This window comes from Pyrus communis, chromosome 7 (genome assembly GCF_041283825.1).
Source record: "Pyrus communis isolate YQ-2024b chromosome 7, ASM4128382v1, whole genome shotgun sequence".
NCBI classification, from domain to species: Eukaryota; Viridiplantae; Streptophyta; class Magnoliopsida; order Rosales; family Rosaceae; genus Pyrus; species Pyrus communis.
Window position 1 is genome coordinate 3,468,255 of NC_142571.1, and position 24,085 is coordinate 3,492,339.

Below are 24,085 nucleotides of genomic sequence, written 5' to 3' on the forward strand. Positions count from 1 at the left end.
TAAATTGAGGCTAGTTAATTGTTTGCTCCATCATAGTTCAACATTTTTTCATACAGTTGAATATTGTGTACTTGTGAATAATGGCATAAGCTTAAAATAAATTAAAATTTATAATTTCATAACACGTATGTCGTACAAATTTGAAGAGAAAATTTAGTTCTTAACTGTCGGGGCAGACAATGAAGGAGAAACTGTGATTGCAACACATCTGTTCCAAATTTTGTTACTCTTTTCGAAAACTCGAGATCTGTCGACATTAGGTTGATACCCTAGAGACCAGTCGAGAAACAGTTGATGGCATGGTTTTTTCGCATGCACAATATGCCGGCAACAATTATCGCTGACAGTTTCACCTTTGGAAATATGGTTGACAAGTTCCAACGCACAGTTTTTGCTGAAATGTATTCTACAGTTATCCAAGGCCTTCTGGTTTGAAACCTTCACAGGGTATATAGAAGACGAAGGAGAAAGTGCGACTGCAACACATCGGTTCCAAACTTTGGTACTATTTGCCAAAAACTGAGGTTTTTCAGCGTTGGATAAAGAGTCAAGAGCGTTGGCGACGAAGAGATCCTGACATGTTTTGCCCAAAGACACAAGACCACGACAACAAGCATCGCTTACAGGTGAACCTTCGAAAACACTGTCGCCCACTTCATAACCGCATTTTTCTGTGAAATGTTGTGAGCATTCATCCATGGTTGAGAAAGCAAAAGCCATTCCAAATGGGCTCGCCGAAAGAAAAACTACTAAAATTGGAAACATATTTAGTCCGGCCATAGTACTTTACCGAATTTATTAAATTTCAATTTCTCAGAATGGGAATGAGCTCTTGGATGTGGATGGAGTTGATGTTTACAACCTCGTTATTTATAAGTGTGTTTTGTTAAGGTGCATGCCGTTTGAAATATGACAACGTTTTCATTTAGTACAACAATAATGGTGATAGTTTCTTCTACTAATTATGTTCAGTTTTAATAAATTGTTACCTTTTAGTATAGATAATATCGTTTATTAAAAAAAATTTAATTAAAAATTTTAACTAAATTAAAAAAAAAAAACTTTGTCCAGCCACATGTACTATACAACATCACATATATGTGACGCTTTTGTAAGGCGTCACTTATTCTCTCTTTATGTGAACCGCAATTTTCACAAACCTGAACTACAACTTCAAGGGTGCGGCTCGGATGTTGATCCTCTAGACTGATTCGTGGTGGCATCGCCTTCCATGATCAGATTTGTCGAGGCTCTGCCCTTGCTTAGCAGCGGATCTCACTAGAAAGGGTAAAGTTATAAGTGCAGATGAGCCAACCGGTGGATTTTGTTCTCTAATTAGTGCAGGTTTGTTTGTACTACATCTAGCGGGTGATGTCTTGCCTAGAGAGTAATGTGGCATCGCTTGTCAGCGATAGTTTTTATGCGGTTTTGCTTGTTGGCAGTGACATAGTACAAGCATAGTTATTATTAGGAGCGGCGGATTAGAGGGGATAGAAGGATTTGCCCCTGTTAATCTTCATTTGGGATGGAAATATATATTTATCTCTTTTAATTGTAATAGAGGTGAAACAATAAATGCCCCTATTAGTGCTCCTACTTTTAAGGGCAAAAAAATAAAAATTTTAACGAAAAACTTATAATATTGTTTATTTTAAAGAAAAATCACATTTTCACATTAAAAAATCAATTCTGATTCTATCCACTTTACCCTTTATTTTAAGTTAAAACTTAAAGTTTTCAAATCATTTTCATCAATTTTCTTCAAAAAAATCACATCAACAAAATTTAGTTATTAATGATGGAAAAATAAGAAGATGAGTTGGCACCTCTGCGAGGGAGACGTGCGGGTGGAGTTGTCGTGAATGGTTATTAAGTTGACGCCATCGATTCGGCATTGGATTATTATTATTATTTTGAGTTATTTTTGTTTGCCGATGTGGCAAACATGATTTGACAATATTAGGGCCTTAATGGTCATTTTCAAAAAGGATAAGTTCGTTATTAAAAATTTTATTACAATGTGGATGGAGAAATAAAATAATAGGATTGTTTAGCATCACTCATTTTAGTTCTTTACATAGTTATGATTTTTTTAGCACTTTATGATGAAGAGTATATAAATTATATCAACAATCTATAAATAAATAAATAAATACATTGAATTCTATCTTTTAGATCTTTACCAACTGTTGAGATTAAAAACTTATATAATAGCAAAATTTCATTCTAATTCTTGGAAAACATGACTTTTAGATTAAAATCTTGTGTAAGATTAAAATCTACTTTTATTCTCTTAATACATTTAATTACCTCATTTATTAATTATGTGTAATGTTTTAGTTCTCATTTTCTTTCTAATTTTTACTTTATTCATCATAATATAATTTGTTGTAGACATTTAGATAAACTATTTCTTTTTTATAAAATATTCTAATACACTTAGTGTTCTTCATTTAAGCACATTAATTCATTCGATATATTTGGTATTTCATTTCGGTACAACATTTAATTAGTATTTTTTTTAGGTCGAATTAATATATTATATCTCGATATAAACATTTAGGGATACTAATTCTTTTTTATATATTTTCGGTACCGTTATGTATTTACATATTTTTCTTATGTGTCATTAAATGTTTTCTCAATTAGGTACATATATAAGGATATAACTGAAGGAAGTTAAGCAAAATTAATAAATCCAAATATGCATATTAATTAAATCCAAATATTTAATAAAAGATATTAACTAAAATCCACATTAAAGGACCAGAAGCAATATCTAATCTAATACTAGATCTTAATTAAATATGATTCTTTTTAAGAATTAACGTTCAAAAACCCCTAATATGGCAATGTACATCTGGGTTGTTAATCATATATAGTGGAATATTAATTGTTTTTAATAAATAAGCTAATTAGGTATCCATACCAGCCATATTAATTAAGCTTACATATTTTATCCCGCGTCAAGTCAAAGACATGTGATAAGTATCAAAACAGGTGGATGGCTATTTTTGGAAAATTCGAAAAAGTAGCCCATGGTTTTCCCTATATAGAATTTTAGGCAATATTTTTAACTTGTAATAATCTAGTTAAAAGATGAAGTGAAAATACAAAGCTACCCTTATCTTAAACCTCCAACTTTTCTCTCTCTTCAAGTGAAATACTAAGACATTTGACTTGGAGTGAGTAATAAGGTTAAAAAAATAAAAAACGTGCGCTTATCATTTCTGTATTAGGATTTATAATAACACGAGATAAATAATATGAGAAGTTTTTAAACTGCATGATTTTTTAGCTCCGAACGCGATTACAATTGATGGAATGTGTATTTTGAGTTTGTAATTTTATGAAATTGTCACATTTTGATGACAAAAGAATAATGATTATATAATAATAATATACTCACACATGAAGGCATGTAAGCTAAAATTTATGTTTGGTTTTTAGTGCGAGTTTTAGTTTAGAGAAGAGAAGCCTTTCCGTTATAAAAAACAATATAATATATTTTTATTTTATCAACATAAACAACGGGATTATTCGTGTTATGCAAGTTATTCTTGTAAAAATGACTCGCATTGCCAAGTGTTAGAAGCGGTTGTAACGCATGCTGGCTCTAGTTAAATAGCACACCCACCGACAAAAAAGTCACTTCCGCTTCTTAACTTTGTCTCTCTTTTTCCTCTTCCATTTCTGTCTCTTCAGGTCAGTACACCACCTCTCTATCTCACTCTCTGAGGAATCAGAGGGTGTTGAGGAGGAGGAGCTTCCATCCCTCCGCCCCTACCTACCCATCAATTAGGTACCTTCGTTTTCTGCCTTTTTATTTATTTATTTAAACTGCATGTTTCATTTCTCAGTCTTCTTGTCTATACAATTAAATTAATAGTAGAATTGATATATTTTTATTTTATTCATCTTATGATTTTTCATAGATTTTTTATGGTTGATCTCTGTGCTAATGCTATCTGGTTATTCTCCTGGTGTGTATGTTATATTGTAGTTCCTTTAGTTGCAGGTCCTGGGTGTGAGAATTTACCATTCTTTTTCTGTTTGATCCTTTTTATTTTGTACTTTAACGGAAAGCTTTGGTATAATTCATTTTAACGAAAATTCACATTTTTACACTAAATCAAATCCTGGTACTATTTTATTTTGTCTTTATCGTTAAAAATCAAAGTTTTCAAGTCCTTTTCATTAGTTTTCTTTTTTATTTTTCGTGTTTTTCTTTGAATTTTTTTCTTCTGGAATTTTGTATTTGTATGGGTTTGTTTTTATTTTTTTAAGAGCAAATTACACTAAGGGGAGGGGTGGGTTGAGGAGGAAGGCCTTAACCACGGGGCAATCCACTTATGATCCGAAAAGCCGCCACCCCGAATTTCTGTATCTATGTTAAATAATGATTAAACGATTTAACAAGTGAATTATATGTGTTGCTTAGATAGGTGGAATATGTGCTGCAAACCTCCATTATATCTAGCTATAGCATTTTGAGTTAAATCAAGAAAATCAGTAACATGGTTTTGTGAAAAAAAATGAAACTGAATAGTTGTGATCTGTTGTTACCTAGCTCTGTTCTTTGTCCCTTGGAAGTTGTTTGCAGTTGCAGGGTATGCACTTGTAACCTTTAGTTTTTGTTGTAATGATGTCATGTTACTCGTGTCGCTTATTGATTTTTTTTTTTTTTTCATTTGCCTTTTTGTTTTTGACTATATTTTCTCGGTTATTCGAAACATCATCTTTTGTTTTTGGTTTGTGACTGATGTTGTTGCTTTTATGCATAAGGCCCTTGTATTAGGGTTTTGCTTTGGATTTTTCCGTCTTTTTTTGTGTTGAAAGCAAAAACACGGAGATCAGTTGCGTTTCTTTGTTTGTTAATTTACTTTTTTGATTCATGATCATTTAACATATATGCTTTGCTGGTCTAAGTGGTTCTGACTTCTTCAATGTACTACTTGTTATGTTTGCAGTTAATCGTATTCGTGAAATTATGAACTTTGCCTTGTTTTTTCTTGCATTGAATAAAAGTTGTTATTGCTAGTTCTGTTCTTGATCTACCATATGCGACAATTGCGGGTTTAACTGACTTATTCGTAATTATCATTTGCAGAAGATTTTATTTCTTTTCGGGGTTGAGTATCATTTAAAGAGTAAAAGGGTGGTGAAGTTGACGTGGACTGCATTTAATTACCCCGTTGTTATATATTTGTATACAATCATCGTTGTTCTTTGTGTTGGTGCTGGATGGAGATCTTTGAGGAATTGGGGTTCAGTGGCGATCTTGACTTTCTTTCGGCTCCCCTTGAGGAAGATGAGGCAGCCCCAGAGCATGATCCAGAGGCAACAGTGGAGGAGGATAGCAGCAATGAAGAATTGGGGGTTGATGAGCTTGAAAAGAGGGTGTGGAAATATAGAATGCAACTGAAGCAGCCTAAGGAACAAAATAAAGGAACAGAAGGAGCTGACAATGCAAGGCAGTGCCAACCAAAGGAACAATCTCACAGGAAGAAGATGTCACGGGCACAAGATGCAATCCTGAAATATATGTTAAGAATGATGGAAGTTTGCAAAGCTGAGGGTTTTGTTTATGGGATTGTCCCCAAAAAAGGTAAACCAGTGACTGGTGCTTCTGACAATCTTCGCGAATGGTGGAAGGGAAAAGTAAGATTTGATCGTAATGGCCCCGCTGCAATTTCTAAGTATCTGGCTGAACATTCAATCCCTGGGAAGAATGAAGACTCCAATGCAGTGGCATCAACTCATCACACCTTACAGGAGCTCCAAGACGGCACTCTTGGTTCACTTTTGTCGGCTTTGCTGCAGCACTGCAATCCACCCCAAAGACGTTTCCCCTTGGACAAGGGTGTTGCCCCACCTTGGTGGCCCACTGGCAATGAGGAATGGTGGACTCAATTTAATCTTCCCAAGGATCAGGGTCCTCCCCCATACAAGAAGCCTCATGATCTGAAGAAGGCTTGGAAGGTGAGTGTTCTCACAGCTGTGATAAAGCACATGTCGCCGGATATTGCCAAGATCCGGAAGCTTGTTCATCAGTCTAGATGTTTGCAGGACAAAATGACTGCTAAGGAGAGCACCACTTGGCTAGCCATCATTAACCAGGAGGAAAATTTGGCTCAGATGTTATATCCTGATAGATTTCCACCTCCATCACCTCTTTTGAGTGAGTCTTTCGTAATCAGTTGTACCAGTGATTATGATGTTGAAGTGGTTGATGACGAACAGAATAATGAAGTTCTTTTTAATCACTTCAATACTGAAACCGCTGGACAAAGAGATGTACCGATGCATCATATTAAGGGAGAGCTGGTTGAGACCAATTCAAACTTTGGTCAAAAGAGGAAGCAGCTGCCTGAAGAGCCACACATGATTCTAAATCATCAGATTTACACCTGCGAATATCAGCATTGCCCTTATCATGATTATCGCCTAGGCTTTCTCGACATAACTGCAAGAAATAATCACCAGTTGACTTGTTCACACAGGAATAATTCTTCACAAGTGTTTGGAATGTCACACTTTAATTGTAACAGTGACAAACTTGGGGGCTCTCTACCCGCTTCCCAACCTATTCCAGCTATTCAACAACCAGTGAACCAGACAAGTTGTTTGAATGCTTCGGGACATGGAGTTGCTGGGGATGGGCAGAAAATGATATCTGAGCATGTGTCATTCTATGATAGTAATATTCAGCAGAGCAAGAACTCGGATCCTGGAAGTCTCAATGGTATAGAAGACAACAACCAGCATCAGGTGAATTATCAATTTCCGATGAATGATAACGGCTTTGATCAGGGGGTGGTTATGGGACCCAACATGTCTGAACCGTCACCTATACCTATGCTTCCTCCAGCTACTCAAGCTGTTTCAGCTCTCTTCTTTGATCAAGGGGTGGATATGGGACCCAACATATCTGAAGCGTCGCCTATGCCTATGTTTCCTCCAGCTACTCCAGCTCCTCCTGCTCTCTTCTTTGATCAAGGGGAGGTTATGGGACCCAACACATCTGAAGCGTCATCTATGCCTATGCTTCCTCCAGCTACTGGAGCTACTCCAGCTCCTCAAGCTCTCTTCTTTGATCAAGGGGTGCTTATGGGACCCAACTTGTCTGAAGCATCACCTATACCTATGCTTCCTCCAGCTACTCCAGCTCCTCCAGCTCTCCTCCTTGATCAAGGGGTGGTTATGGGACCCAACATATCTGAAGCGTCACCTATGCCTATGCTTCGTCCAGCTACTCCAGCTCCTCCAGCTCTCTTCTTTGATCAAGGGGTGGTTATGAGACCCAACATGTCTGAAGCGTCACCTATACCTATGCTTCCTCCAGCTACTCCAGCTCCTCCAGCTCTCCTCCTTGATCAAGGAGTGATTATGGGACCCAACATGTCTGAAGCGTTGCCTATGCCTATGCTGCGTCCAGCTACTCCAGCTTCTCCAGCTCCTCCAGCTCTCTTCTTTGATCAAGGGGTGGTTATGGGACCCAACATGTCTGAAGCGTTACCTATGCCTATGCTGCGTCCAGCTACTCCAGCTCCTCCAGCTCTCTTCTTTGATCAAGGGTTGGTTATGGGACCCAACATGTCTGAAGTGTCGCCTAAACCTATGCTTCCTCCAGCTGCTCCAGCTTCTCCAGCTCCTCCAGCTCTCTTCTTTGATCAAGGGGTTGTTATGGGACCCAACATGTCTGAAGCGTCACCTATGCGGATGCTTCCTCCAGCTACTCCAGCTCCTCCAGCCCAATTCACCAAAACTCAGTTTGATCCGTGCAACTTATTTGATTATCCATTTGGTAACCATCCCTATAATGCTGACAACTTAGGATTTGGCACCAGCTTGCCGCAAGGTGACTATAATGTTGACTCGCTGCTGGAGCAAGGTCCATTTTGGATGTGTTGAAGCTGGGTTTTCTTACATTGACTGCTCCAATATATGAATAAGGATGTTCATATGTTAGTGGGCGGGAGCGTGAGGTTATCTCAGCACAGTTCAGGTTTTCTAGACACAGTTCAGATTATCTCGACCAGTTCAGATTATCTCGAGATAATTCAGGTTTTCTTTAGGTTTTCTAGACACAGTTTAGCATCCGATTGGGTGAAAGTTCTCAAGTTAGTTGTTCAGTTTCATCGGTCGGACCCTCAACAACTTTGGGGAGTTTCTCTAACTGCAAATTTGTCATCCAAGTATAGGATACATAGTTGTTCTCAGTGCAGTACTTCAGTTGAAATGGTTTAGACACAGTTTTGGGATGATAAAGTCATCGTTGGCATGTATTTATTTAATGCAATCTATACATACATTTATGTATGGAGAAAGACTTACATGAAACAGGTTCACTGTCACAGTGACTTCCGGTTCTAATAAAACGATGAAATGTGTGAGTTTTTCAACACTAACATTGTATTATTGGATTAGAACATCACGTGGCAGTAAAACTATTTCATGTTGGTCGCTCTCTCTTTGATATATGTGCGTCTTATGCCAACAATTTTCATTCTGGCTTGTGTACTTAAATTAGGTGCCCAAGTCAAATTTGTTTCTCCTTGGACAAGGACGTGCATGAGGTGCACAGTTATGACAGGGTCATGTGTCTTTAAATAAAAGATATGTGATGTGTCTTGTGACGGTACATACGTGTTATACGATACATACATATCATGTAAGTTGTTTTTATATGAATTGTCCTCGTATTATTCAATGAGACGAATGAAGTTGGCCCCTCCAAGCCATGATGTTTTGTAGTTATATCAATCACAATGGTCTTTTGATGTTAGGAGTCCTGGGACTGGGAAAAACAAATCACGAAGAGACATAAAACTGGTCAAAGTTAGGCAAAGTATTTTGAAAGGTAGTCTCTATCACAATGTGGTAGCTAAACTGCGAAACTACTTCTATATCGGCACACGTAATTATACATATTGTAAATATCATGTTATCATATACACAGGCTCTTTAAGGGAATGAATTCTTATTTGTTTCGAAAAATAAAAATTAGTTGTGGGGTCTACTCTATATTGAATTTCAACAATCCGAATCGTGTATTTTGTAAGTCTCGATTCATAGATCATCCTTGTAAAAATTCAATTAAATTTGAAACATCACAATGCAATTTAATTATTTCTTATAGAACAAAGTGTTCGTCAATTTCTTTGAAGTACATTAGATGTCTCAAATACTTCCGATTTGGCTAATATTTTGTAAGGATGATCTAAGTGATGCAATTTGAGGAATAGACGGTTCAGATCGTTGAAGTTCAATATAATGCGGGTCGAACAACTAGTCCATATTTTAAAAGAAAATGGGTGTCCCTTTCCTTAAAGGCCTCCAACATATACATATTTCACACAATGGTTAATAAATTTGCGTATTATTTCTTTAATGTACATACGTATTCAGAAGAGCCTTAATCTATAGGGGTGCTAGCAGTTCACTAATATAATATCAAGTAAAGAGGCCAAAAACAAACGTTATAGGTTGTTATTCTAGGCTCACTTCGCTTCTTCAAGCTCATGCCAATCTCAACTAAACTGCATTGCCCCCTCACTCTCCTTCATCCGATTCAGATATCGAGTTTCATTTTTTTGTACGCATTTTAATGATTCTTTATATTTTATGTTGTTTTACAACTCTAACGTATAATATACATATTTAACCACACTATCCTAACGCAAGTTACCTTCTCAAGGCCCCGCATGAGAAAGAAAGAGGGTTTGGGTCAAGTTTTTAATGAGGCGAAGGTCCCCCTACTCCGTATTCTCTCTTAAAGCTTTATAAAGCACTGCATTTTTTTTATCTCTCCCACATTTTGATAGTATTTTATTTGTACAAGTATTTTGTATGTACGATGAAATTTATGAAATTTAGCTCACTTTTTCTTTTGTGTGGTACATGGCATTTAAACATATTTTTGAATAATACACATAAAATTCACGTATTCTAAATATATTTTAACATATTAAAAAAATAATAAATAATATCAAAATTTTGAATGTATCATTCAGACAAAGTTGTCGAATAATATATATGTATTTTTAACGTACTATATCTATACTATAATTTATCAACTATGATTCATATAATACAACAATATTTTAGATCGAAAAAATAATAATTTGGATTGAGTTACCAGATAATAATATGATATTAAATTCGTCTCAACTTAAAGCGGGCGGAGAGAGGGCAACACGTGGCTTGTAGTTTTCAGATTTTAAATGGATAGTTAACGTGGCTGACGACTGCTTGGTTAATGGATTGGAGGTAAAGGGATACGAGGAAGAAGACAAGAAGGGGACACAGACTTTGATAACAGCAAATATCACCTCCCAAATTAGTTGTCTCGTACATACGTGGATGGGAATGATTAACCCAAATGGGGATTTGAAAAGTCATCAAGGCTATTATGGTAAAAGCCTTCTCCGTTAATTATGATTAAGTAAAAAGTGGTGATATTCCCATCCCGGTGTCTTATTTCCCCACCCACCATTTAATGAAAATGTTAATCACATATTTATCATTTGAAAAGAAGACTCTCAAACCCCTATTTAATTCAGTACAAAAATTTTGAGAAAACAAAAAATAATTTAAAATAATAAATAAATAATGGTGGGTGGGGTGTGATATCTTTGGTGGAAAGAGGTTGGGAAAGATTTGGATTAGAATAGACGATAAGGTTGGAGGAAGGAATGGGCGTGTGCTAGATGAAGGCGAGAAACTTCAATGGAGAAGATGAAGGCTAGAAACTTCAATGGAGAGAAAAGAGAATTGGGTGTGAGATCTGCGGTTTTGACAAAAAAGGAGGAAGAAGAGTGGTTTGGGGATTCGAGGTCTCTGCAGGGTGACGTTAGGTGTGAAGGAGATGAGGAATGTCTAGATCTTAGGTCTTGCATCTTCTTTCATTTTTTTCTATTTTTATTTATTTATTTATAATATTATTTAAAAATATATATGATGGTTATTTCGGGAATAATGGTGGGTGGGGAAATAACATTTTACTTTTTTTAATTTTCTATGATGGGTGGGATTATCATGTGGGTGGGAAAATAAGACACTAGAGTGGGTCTAGTAGCACTCTTAGGTAAATTTTTTAAGGTAATCTATCTAATTGGTTGTTTGGACCTTTCAGGAAAGAGAGGGTTTCCACTGAAGTGGGTTTAGTAGCACGTTTCGACACTTCCCTTCTCCATTGCAACTTTTATTGGTTTTACAGACAATTCTACTCTGCATTCACTCACACCATGCTACCATATACCATAGCTAAAATGTGAATTTCGAGTGTAAGAGACTTGTAGCTCAAATTCACTTGTGTTTGTTTGGCTTCACTAACAATCATTAGACTAGACTAGATTAATTATTAATCTAATTCTGTGTGTTATTTTGTGCTAGGATTAAGATTAATAAGACTAAAGGGAACTCGCATGGACAAACCTCTTCGCTAAGAGGTCTTAGCGAGACTCCCAATAACTATGAAACTGCTAAGACCTCCCTCCACTTCTTTTGCCCTCTGCTTTCCTGCCCAGTTGGTTGCCTTCTATCCTCAATCTAGCGAAATCACACCACCAGACCACCACATTTTCTCCCTCTTTCCTCGTTCTGGTTAACTGCGACGGTGCCTCCCTAGGAGAGCTTTAGAAGTGTAGAATAATGGCAATTAGGCCCCTAGCTTTTCTTGTATGAGGGCAGAGCTCATTCTACCAAATAGATGCATAAGTCCGCTAATACTTCCGGCTTGGATAGTAGGGGAGGTGATGCCAGGTACTTGCACAAGTCCTGAAATGTTTTCTCGCACTTGTCATCTTACTTGTCTTGTTGTGCCTTCTTGATTGCCTTGAAAAAAGGCTTGCATCGATTGGTGGACCACGAGAGGAAACGATTGAGTGCGGCTGCTGGTCCAACCAAACTTTGGATCTCCTTTAGGGCAGTGAGGGACTTCATATCTAGGATCGCTCGGATTTGCTTTGGGTGCACTTCGATTCCTCGTTGGGTCACAAGGTACCCCTAAGAATCTACCTGAGGGTACTCCAAACGTGCATTTGTCGGGATTGAGTTTCATCTTGTACTCCTTGAAGATGTTGAATGTATCCGTCAAGTTATCGATATGGTATGATCGCTGCTTGCCTTTCACATGATATCATCGACGTAGACCTCTATAGTTAGTCCAGTTTGCTTATTGAACATCATGTTTACCAATCATTGGTAAGTAGCTTCTATGTTCTTGAGGCCAAAAGGCATGACCTTGTAGCAGTATATGCCTCGCTCTATCAGGAATGCGGTCTTCTCCCTATCAAGCTCATACATTGCAATCTAATTGTAGCCTAAGTATATGTCCAAGAAACTAAGCAGTTGGTGCCATGATTGTATGGATCATAATCTCTTAATATCCTGCTTGATCTTTTCTTATCAGTCCCTTCTAGAATGATCTTATATATTAGCCCTTCTGGACTTGCATACTCTTCCTTGGGTCTTTCTTGGCTTGATAAACCAATCAATTTTGCTGAGTAGAGGTAACATAGCACATTGTTTTACATGAGTTCATCAAGTGAGGCATGGTGCACACATTAGCCTATCCGATGTGTCATCTATGCAAGGTGTGATTTAATGCTCAACCCACACGAGGGTTAAATGTTGGCGACGCCTTAAGGGTACTTCCGTCAATCTGGTCTAGCCTATTACACGTGGTTTTCATTTTGGGACCGGTGAAATTTGGTTACTACATACATAATACAAAATTAGCACATTTTTGCTTTACATAGAGGTAAATTATTAGCAAATACGTATGGTCAATAAATAAGAAATTTTTAAAAGAAAATTATAACCTTCTAAATATATAGAGAAATGAAAAATGCCCTAAGTGTCATCAACCTGGTAACCATGCAAGATATTCCCATTGAATACTCTGTAAAGAATCACAATTAACTGGACAAATTAACGTACCAAAAAGCATGTGATGTAATGATAACTTTATGGCTTTTCCTTTAATACTAGTCTCTTATCACATGTCTAAGCTTGTGGCAATTAACTTTTTTTATTGTTTTACTTTTGTTTCTTTTATTTTACTTATTTAATAAATTATTGTTTATATTAAAATGTATTTAAAAAATTAATGAACGTAATCGCTCATAGTCCCACTACGTGGGGTTTGTGAATTTGTTTTATTTTGAAGTATTAATGAGATAAGGGTAATTTGGGTATTATGAAAATTTTACTATTTTTGTCTTCTCCCTTTATTTATACTAGCCTTTACGCATGCACTCACGCGCGTACAGAAGACATTTTTTTGAATCACAGCGTTCTACGCACGATTTACACATTTTAAATGTATTTATATGCGTAAATTGACAAATGAAAAGTTAAATATTTGAAATAAATGAATAATTTTAGACTTTATTAGAAGAAATCCCTCATAAACCAATTAAAGTAGTTAAATCTACATAATAAAATCGGTTTCTATAAAATTTACATTAAGAATAGAGAAAATAATATTTAATAAACAATTGATTGAATCACATTATTGCTAGCCAATTGTGAAGCTAAGCCCACCCCCTCCCCCTTAGTGTAGATAATATCATTTGTTAAAATAAAAAAAATAAAAGTTATTTGACAATTAATTTAATACCCCTCATAAACCAATTAAAGCAATTGAATTCACATAATAAAATCGGTCTCTATATAATTTACATTAAGAATAGAGAAAATGATATTTAATAAACAATTGATTGAATCACATTATTGCTAGCCCATTGTGAGGTTAAGCTCATCCCCTCCCCCTTAGTGTAGATAACATCGTTTGTTAAAAAAAAAAAAACAATCATTTGACAACTAATTTAATCACATTATTATCCACTTTCGAAAGACTTTTTTTATAACTGGCATCACACGCCTCTTGTGAGATCCCACATTTGGCCTTATATGTACATGTCCATCTCTTCCTAGCAAGACGCATTTTGGGAACTCACTGACTTCGGATCCCATAAGAACTCCGAAGTTAAGTGAGTTTGGACGAGAGCAGTCCTAGGATGGGTGACCCCTGGGAAGTTCTTGTGCTGAAACCCAAGAACAAATCCCTAAGGGTGTGGCCTAAAGCGGATAATATCTTACTATGCGAACTAGGATGTGACACCCAACCTCTGCCGTTGTAAGATATTGTTTGCTTTGGGCCACACCCTCACTGATTTGTTCTTGGGTTTCGGCACGAGAACTGCCCAGGGGAAGTACTTAGTTCAATGAAACCAAAGAACAAATCTGTAAGGGCGTGGATCAAAACGAACAATATCTTACTATGCAGACCGGGATGTGACAATTTGGTATTAGAGCCAAACTCACCATCCGTTTGAGTGTGCCGACGAGGATGTCAGGCCCCCAAGGGGGGTGGATTGTGAGATCTCACATCGACGATATGAGGGTTGATCCTTGGCCTTATATGTACATGCCCGTCTTTTCCTCGCAAGATGCATTTTGGGAACTCACTGGCTATGGATCCCATACGAACTCCAAATTTAAGTGAGTTTGGGCGAAAGCACTCTTAGGATGGGTGACCCCCTAAGAAGTTCTCGTGTCGAAACCCAAGAACAAATCTGTGAGGGCGTGGCCCAAAGCGGACAATATCTTGCTATGGTGGAGGCTGGGATGTGACACCTCTTAAGATGTTTTGAACGTGTTTAAAAATAGATAAAATAATATTGAATAAACAACTGATTGAATCACATTATTGATAGCCCATTGTGAGGCTAAGCCCACCTCTCCCCCGTAGTGTAGATAATATCGTTTGTTTAAAAAAAATCATTTGGCAACTAATTTAATGTAATTTAATACATTATTATCAGCATGTGAAAGATTTTTTTTTTTTTATAACCGGCATTACAAGCCTCTTAAGATATTTTGAATGGTTTGGTGACACCAAAATCACTATTCACAACATCTGATTGAATCACATTATTGCTAGCCTATTGTAAGGTACTAATTTTTTCATTTTTTTGATAAAATTTTACTAATTTATCACCATCACTACGTGTCTCTTACTCTTAAAATGTTTTAAACACAATATTCATGATTTTCCTTATTTTTTATTATATTTTTCTTTCCCCTTCACATGGGTACCATCAACTTTCACTTATCCTTTCACTTTTTTTATTCTTTTCTCTCTTCCCACTTATATTTATATTATATTTTATGATGACCAAATTACTAATTACCCTTGCATTATTTTATACATTATACTAGACTGCTTTTGGAATTTTTTGGTTAAGGGGCAATTTTGTCCTAATATTTTTGTCGAATGGGGTAACCCCAAAATTTTGTCGCCATGTGTGACCCCAAATTGGGGATCTCGCTTAACATATAACTAGCCTTCATGAACGCGCTCACACGCGTACATAAGGCATTTTTTGAATCACGGCATGCTACGCACGACTTACATGTTTTAAATGTATTTATATGCGTAAATTGACAAAAGGAAAGTTAAATATTTGAAGTAAATGAATAATTTTAGATCATGCTAGAAGAAATCCCTCATAAACCAATTAAGGTAGCTGAATTCACATATAAAATTGGTTTCTATATAATTTACATTAAGAATAGAGAAAATAATATTTAATAAACAATTGATTGAATCACATTATTGCTAGCCAATTGTGAGGCTAAGCCCATCCCTTTTCCCTTAGTGTAGATAACATCATTTGTTAAAAAAAAAAAAAAAATCATTTGACAATTAATTTAAGGGAATTGTTATTGGCACTCCAAAATTCTCAATCTACACTCCAAACTTTCTATATTTAGAAGGAAAAATACACTTGTGAGGAATGTAGAATGAGATTTTTAGAGTGCCAATAACACTTCCCTAATTTAATACCCCTCATAAACCAATTAAAGTAACTGAATTCACATAATAAAATTGGTCTCTATATAATTTACATTAAGAATAGAAAAAATAATATTTAATAAACAATTAATTGAATCATATTATTACTAGCTCATTGTAAGGCTAAGTCCACCCTCTCCCCCTTAGTGTAGATAACATCGTTTGTTAAAAAAAAATAATAATCATTTGACAACTAATTTAATCACATTATTATTCGCTTGCGAAAGATTTTTTTTATAATTAGCATTACACACCTCTTAAGATATTTTGAACGCATTTAAAAATAGAGAAAATAGTATTGAATGAACAACTGATTGAATTACATTATTGATAGTACATTGTGAGGCTAAGCCTACCCTCTTCCCTTAGTGTAGATAATATTGTTTGTTAAAAAAAAAAAAAAAACAATCATTTGACAAGTAATTTAATCACATTATTATCCTCTTGCGAAAGACCTTTTTTTATAATTGGCATTACACGCCTCTTAAAATGTTTTGAACGCGTTTAAAAATAGAGAAAATAATATTGAATGAACAACTGATTGAATCATGTTATTGATAGCCAATTGTGAGGCTAAGCTCACCCTCTCCCCCTTAGTGTAGATAATATATAGCCAATTGTGAGGCTAAGCTCACCCCCTCCCCCTTAGTGTAGATAATATCGTTTGTTTAAAAAATATTATTTGGCAATTAATTTAATGTAATTTAATCACATTATTATCAGCATGTGAAAGATTTTTTTTTATAACCGGCATTATACACCTAGTAAGATGTTTTGAACGGCTTGGTGACACCAAAATCACTATTCACAACATCTGATTAAATCACATTATTGCTAACTTATTGTAAGGTACCAATTTTTAAAAAATTAAAAAAAAAAAACTATACTAACTTATCACCACCACTACATGTCTCATAAAATGTTTTAAACACAATATTCATGATTTTCCTTATTTTTTTTAATTATATTTTTCTTTCCCCTTCACATGGGCACCATCAACTTTCACTTATCCTTTCTTTTTTTTTTTTTTTTATTATTTTCTCTCTTCCCACTTATATTTATATTATATTTTATGATGACCAAATTACCAAATTACCCCTGCATTATTTGATATATTATATTGTGCTGCTTTTGGATTTTTTGGTTGAGGGGCAATTTTGTCCTAATTTTTTTGTCGAATGGGATGACCCCAAAATTTTGTCACCATGCATGACCCCAAATTGGGGCTCTCACTTAATATATTACTAGCCTTCACGCACGTGCAAAATACATTTTTTGAATTACGACGTGCTACACGCAACTTACACGTTTTTAGTGTATTTATGTGCGTAAATTGACAAAAGAAAAGTTAAATATTTGAAGTAAATGAATAATTTTAGATCATGCCAGAAGAAATCCCTCATAAATCAATTAAAGCAGCTGAATTCACATAATAAAATTGGTTTCTATAGAATTTACATTAAGAATAGAGAAAATAAATGTTTAATAAACAATTGATTGAATCACATTATTGCTAGTCAATTGTGAGGCTAAGCTCACCCCCTCCCCCTTAGTGTAGATAATACTATTTGTTAAAAAAAAAATCATTTGACAATTAATTTAATATCCCTCATAAACCAATTAAAGCAGCTGAATTCACATAATAAAATTGGTCTCTATATAATTTACGTTAAGAATAGAGAAAATAATATTTAATAAACAATTGATTGAATTACATTATTGCTAGCCCATTGTGAGGCTAAGCCCACCTCCTCCCCTTTAGTGTAGATAATATCGTTTGTTAAAAAATAGACAATCATTTGACAACTAATTTAATCACATTATTATCCGATTGCAAAAGACCTTTTTTATAGCTGGCATTACACGCCTCTTAAGATGTTTTGAACACGTTTTAAAATAGAGAAAATAATATTGAATGAATAACTGATTGAATCACATTATTGATAGCCTATTGTGAGGCTAAGCCCATCCCCACCCCCTTAGTGTAGATAATGTTGTTTGTTTTAAAAAAATCATTTGGCAACTAATTTAATGTAATTTAATCACATTATTATCAGCAGGTGAAAGATTTTTTTTATAACCGGCATTACACGTCTCTTAAGATGTTTTGAACGACTTGGTTACATTGAAATCACTATTCACAACATCTGATTGGATCACATTATTGCTAGTCTATTATAAGGTACTAATTTAAAAATTAAAAAAATTAAAAAAAAAAACTTTACTAATTTATCATCAGCACTACATGTCTCTTAAAATGTTTTAAGCACAATATTCATGATTTTTCTTATTTTTTATTATATTTTTCTTTCCCCTTCATATGGGCACCATCAACTTTTATTCTTTTCTCTTTTCTCACTTATATTTATATTATATTTTATGATAATTAAATTACCAAATTATCCCTGCATTATTTGATATATTATATTAGGTTGCTTTTGGATTTTTTTGATTAAGGGGCAATTTTATCCTAATATTTTTGTCGATTGGGGTGATCCCAAAATTTTGTCGTCATGCATGACCCCAAATTGGGGCTCTCGTTTAATATATAATAGATAGATAGATAATAGTGATGCATAATATCCACTTAGTATTATATTAAAAAAAAAATAAAAAATGTATACATAAGTAAAAAGTCTACCCTTTTGCGATGAGTTTCAAAATATAAATGCAAGCTTGTAAATCTACAAAACATAAAGTACAGTTTGCCTTGACCAAACACAAATATCAATGACTTGACTATTTGAGTAGTTTGCGCACGTTTCGTAAAGGCATCAAGTGACTTAAGGGAGAGAAAGTATATAATTATGGCAATAAAGTTGTATTTAGTAAATGTGAAATGTTAAGGAGATTATCACAAAAGTTGAACTATTCATGCTCTTCGTTACCTCATATTTTTTAAATATGTTTTATAATGTTAGTACAAAAATTAACGTTAAACGTGAAATGACAAAGGTTCCATAAAATGTTCTTTCAGCTCACCCTCCTTCTTTAGTGTAGATAATGTTGTATGTTTATAAAATATAAAATAAAAATAAAAAACCCAAAAGGTTTACCCCACGTCTTAACCACGGTTAAAACGTAATCTAATCCTAATTAAATAAGTTCACCTTCCGAAAAGGAAAAGTCAGTGTTCATATCCTGGTCCCTACATAGCCAGCCAGCCACCGCTCTATCTTTTCCTCTCACGTTCTTCCTCCATTAACAAAGGAAAAGAAAACCCACTAAACTCTCTCCCTCCCTCCTCTTCTCTCTCCCTCTCTCTCCTCTGACCAGAAGAGGAAAATAAATTCTCTCTTTTTTCTGTCTGTCTCTCTCTCTCTCTCTCTGAGTAATCAGGGAGTGCTTGAGGAGCTTCAGTGCCTCCTACCACCTCATGATATCCATCAATCAGAATCAGGTACCCTTATTTTCTGTTTCTTTTTTTTTTTTTTTTTTTTTTTTTGTTTCATTTCTGATTGTTGTGCTTATTGGGTTTATGTTAACATGTTGTTATCTGCATAATTAATTAATTCATTAATTAATATATGTTTGTTGTTAAATCTTGTGACTTTTCAAGGTTTATGATGGTTGATCTGTTTGCTTCTACTGTATCTGATATGTAGCACACTCTAGGGTTCTTCTCTTATTCATTTGCATCTACATGTAATAGTTTTTATCTGGGTTTTGTTTTAGTCGTTTACCATATATCATAAAAATAAAAATAAAAATAATATATATATATATATATATTTTTTTAAATCTTTTTATTTGCAGTGTTTTTTCTGCTTTGTTTTGTTTTAAGCTTTTGTTTCATAAAATTTGAATGTGATTAGTTTGAATCTGGATGGAGGGATGCGTTTGAACAGACTTTTGATCGAGTATGAGACACTCCGGTTGTTCTAACCGTTAGATCTTTGTTTTAAAATACAAAAACCAAGATCTAACGATTAAAACACTCAGAGTATCCATTTTCTGGAGCACCCTAGGATTTTTTATCTGAATGACGGCTACCTGAATTTTCGGATTTATATTAAATGATGATGAAAAAGTATTAATAAGTGAATTGTGTTGCTTAGATATGCGATAATTTGCTGTAAACCTGTGTTATAAGCTATATAAGTTTGTGTAAACAAAATTAAAAAACCCAAAACTTGGTCCTTTCAGTACTCATCAATAACGTGTTATTGTAAGGAAATGAATCTGGATGATAGTAGATCGGGAGAGCCCTGGCTCTCTTCGCGTTAGCGGTGTTCGCAGTTGCAGGGTATTACGCGTAACTTAAATTTTGTGACCACCTCGTGATTTTCGTGATGATGATGGATATTTTGTTTTCCTTTTTGTTGTTTTCTCTTTTTGCTTGGTTATTCGAGAGCCACATCTTTTGGTGTTTGTAGTGACGAAGACCATGTGTTGGGATTATCTTTTGGTTCATTTTTTGTTTACGTTTTTCATGTGAAAACAAGGAGATCCGTTACGTTCCTTTGTTTGCTTGCTTGCATTAGTTGTTTGGTTTGATACTGATTTAATTTATGGCATGCTTGTGTAAGTGAATCCGACTTCTTTGTTGTGTTACTGGTTTGTGCTTAATCGTATTCATAATATTATGTTGTTTAATTGAATTATCATTACTTCGAGTTCAATGTACCTGATTTATGATTTGCGACAATTGTGGGGTTAACTGAGTTATTGTAATTTATTGTAGTTGCAGCGTTGACATTTCAGGGTTTAGCATCCTTGATCGGCAAACCTTGGCTTTCAGAAATTTAAAGCTAATAACTGTGCGCAAAAGGAAATCTTATAAGGACTGTGTCGGTCCTAATGGGGATCTTTGAGGAAATGGGTTTCTGTGGTAATCTTGACTTTCTTACGGCGCCATCTGGGGAAGGTGATGCAGCTCCAGAGCATGAACCAGAGGCAGCAGTGGAGGAGGATTATAGTGATGAAGAAATGGATGTTGGTGAGCTTGAGAGGAGGATGTGGAGAGATCGAATGCTATTGAAGAGGTTGAGAGAACAAACTAAGGGAAAGGAAAGGGTTGATAATGCAAGACAGCGTCAGTCACAGGAACAAGCTCGGAGGAAGAAGATGTCACGGGCACAAGATGGAATCCTGAAATATATGCTGAAAATGATGGAAGTTTGCAAAGCTCAGGGTTTTGTTTATGGAATTATCCCTGAAAAAGGAAAACCAGTGAGTGGTGCCTCTGACAATCTGCGAGCATGGTGGAAGGAAAAAGTAAGATTTGATCGTAATGGTCCGGCTGCAATTTCTAAGTATCAGGCAGATCATTCAATCCCTGGGAAGAATGAAGACTGCAGTGCAGTGGTATCTACTCCTCACACTCTACAGGAGTTGCAAGACACCACTCTTGGTTCACTTTTGTCGGCTTTGATGCAGCACTGCGATCCACCCCAAAGACGTTTCCCCTTGGAGAAAGGTTTTGCCCCACCTTGGTGGCCTACTGGTAATGAGGAATGGTGGCCTCAATTAAATGTGCCCAAGGATCAGGGTCCTCCCCCATACAAGAAGCCTCATGATCTGAAGAAGGCTTGGAAGGTGAGTGTTCTTACGGCTGTGATAAAGCACATGTCACCCGATATTGCCAAGATCCGCAAGCTTGTTCGTCAGTCCAAGTGTTTGCAAGACAAAATGACTGCTAAGGAGAGCGCCACTTGGCTAGCCATTATACACCAGGAGGAAGCTTTGGCGCGAAGGTTATATCCTGATAGATGTCCACCTCCACCGGCTGGTGGTGGCGGGTCTCTTGCAATCAGTGGTACCAGTGATTATGACGTTGAGTGTGTTGATGATGACGAAAATGTTGAAATAGAGGATTGCAAACCTCTTGTTAATCACTTCAACATTGGAAGTGCTGGTCAAAGAGAGAGGCTGGTACCTCAGATTAAGGGAGAGCTGATTGAGGTCAACTCGGATTTTGGTCAAAAGAGGAAGCAGTTGTCTGAAGAGCCACAAATGATGTTAAATCAGAATATTTTCACCTGCGAATATCTGCAGTGCCCGTATCATGATTATCACCTAGGCTTTCTCGATATAACTGCAAGAAACAATCACCAGTTGAATTGTCCATTCCGGAGTAATTCTACACAAGTGTTTGGAATGTCAAGCGGAATGTCTGGCTTTCAGCTTCACAATGAGAAACCTGTGGGATTCTCTCTACCCATTGCTCAACCACCTGCACCAGCAAGTCAACCACCAGTGAACCAGGCAAGTAGGTTTAATGCTTCGGGACTTGGACTTGTCGATAATGGTCAGAAATCTGAGCTTATGTCATTTTATGACAGTAATATTCAGCAGAATAAGAACTGCAATCCTGCAAACCTCCATATCGTAGATAACCGCAACTCGCAGCAGTCAAAATATCAGTTTCCAATGAATGACAACTTTTTTGGTCAAGGGGTGGATGTAGGACGCAACATCAACATGTCTGAACTGGCGCCTATGCCTATGCTTCATCCAGGTTTTGCATCCCCGGAAGTTCATTTTGATCAGTGCATGGCATTTGATCCTCCATTTGGTAACAATACCAATGAAAATGTTGACATAAGATTTGAGTCCCCCTTGCACTTGGCACCGGCTGATTATAATGTTATGGACCAACCGCTGAAGCAAGATGCATCCGTTTGGTTCTAATGAAGCGGGGTTCTCTCATATTGACTGCTCCAAAATATGTGTTGGAGTTGCACAGTTGCGGACCAAATAGGTGAAGTTTCTTTTAAGTTTAGTTGCTCTTCTTATATCTCGGACTTGTTAGGTTCTTTTAGACTGTTCCAATCTATGGGGATGGGGTCATTTGTTCTGGAACGAATAGACGAAGCTTGTTTTTATGTTTAGTTGCTTATATGTCTGTCGGAACTTCTTAGATGTTTATAACCCTCAAAAACTCAGGAGTTCTCGGACTGCAACTTTCTCATTTAAGTATAGATTATCTAGTTGCAGTATTGAGTAGACCCAATAAAGGACCGGAAAACGCAATCTGATGTTCTGTGGTTGGAAACATTTTTCCGGTTTCTGAAAGTCAGTGTTGGCATGTAGTTAAGTAATGTGTACTCAGAAGACATCTATATATGTGGCGGTTTTTATGTACCTTTTGCTTGTTTCTTCTGCTATCAACAGTATTCATTTTAAGTGCTAGATTTGCCTGCTATCATCTATTCTTCCTGTACATTGCATCACGTACACCGATGTACTGGAGGAATCTTTGTTGTCGAAAATTCTACACTGCATCGATGTATGGAGTGCATCGCTTTAGTGGATGCTGGATGGCTAGATTTGCATGCTTTAGTCTTAAACATTCCTATGTAGTCTTGTTGCATAAGCAATGCATGTATCATGGTGAGAGAAACTTACACATCGCGATGAGAGGTGAATTGGTGGCTATGCTGAAATTGCACCATGCAGAGAGACTCACAGGCAACCAAGTATCTCGAGCTTACTAAATGTCGTCGTCATCTGCTTTAACTTATTCATGTACCGTTGAGTGATTGATTTTGAATATTGGCGGTCACATCAGCGTTCCAGATGCTTCTCCCTTTATTTATTCAAATTGTTAGATTCTCTTCACCAAATAAATGATAACGATTGACAATAGTAAAAACCAGAAAAGGAAAGAGATGAATTCTCTTCTCATTGACTCTTGAGTCTCCCTATTCTTATTTAGGTCTAGTTCAAGTCGTATACGCATAGAAAACAAGCAAGAAAGAAAGCAATCAGTTGCTGCTGCTGCTGCTACAAATCATCATCCATCACCCCAAGCAGCCAAGGCATCCGCCGGCAACGCCGTTCCGTTCTGTTTCGTTGACGATAGTTCATCACATTCGCATTCTTCCTCTACCCGATTCACGACATCCGCAAACCAAACCTCGGGATCGCAATGACTATCCATTAGATTTGTGGCTTGACAGAGTGAGCTTTAGGCAACTTCCTTTCATTTGTTGGGGTTAGGCCTCTGACTCCTTTACTTGACCCTCAAGAGATACGCTTGAGATGGGCTTCGTATAAATCTCACTTGTTCAGGGTAGTTGAACAGTGCGGCTTGTAAGCCCAAATCGTTTTGTCAAACAATCAAATTAGTGTTAGAGATATTTTATTTTTAATTCAATCAATTTTGAAAATCTAGTTAAATAAAACTTGCACCAAATTTACTTGTTTCTCTCAATCGTTGTCCCAATCTTTGTGAAGCAGCCACTTTACTGTATGCTCATGTATATATAAAAT

At 36.1% G+C, this 24,085-nt stretch overlaps 2 pseudogenes across 3 annotated transcripts; both read left to right on the plus strand.

The window, feature by feature from the left end:
* The first annotated feature begins 3,609 nt into the window (after positions 1 to 3,609).
* LOC137734138 (ETHYLENE INSENSITIVE 3-like 1 protein pseudogene) lies at positions 3,610 to 8,481 on the plus strand (annotated as a pseudogene). The gene is made up of 2 exons (XR_015964532.1): positions 3,610 to 3,802; positions 5,111 to 8,481. The product of XR_015964532.1 is annotated as an ETHYLENE INSENSITIVE 3-like 1 protein pseudogene (transcript).
* Positions 8,482 to 18,988: 10,507 nt separating this feature from the next.
* On the plus strand, positions 18,989 to 22,954 carry LOC137733456 (ETHYLENE INSENSITIVE 3-like 1 protein pseudogene; annotated as a pseudogene). Of its 2 annotated transcripts, none has more exons than XR_015964533.1 (2): positions 18,989 to 19,268; positions 20,553 to 22,954. The product of XR_015964533.1 is annotated as an ETHYLENE INSENSITIVE 3-like 1 protein pseudogene, transcript variant X1 (transcript). The 2 variants fall into 2 exon arrangements; XR_015964535.1 differs by having other exon boundaries at positions 18,998 to 19,268; positions 20,559 to 22,954.
* Positions 22,955 to 24,085: the final 1,131 nt, after the last annotated feature.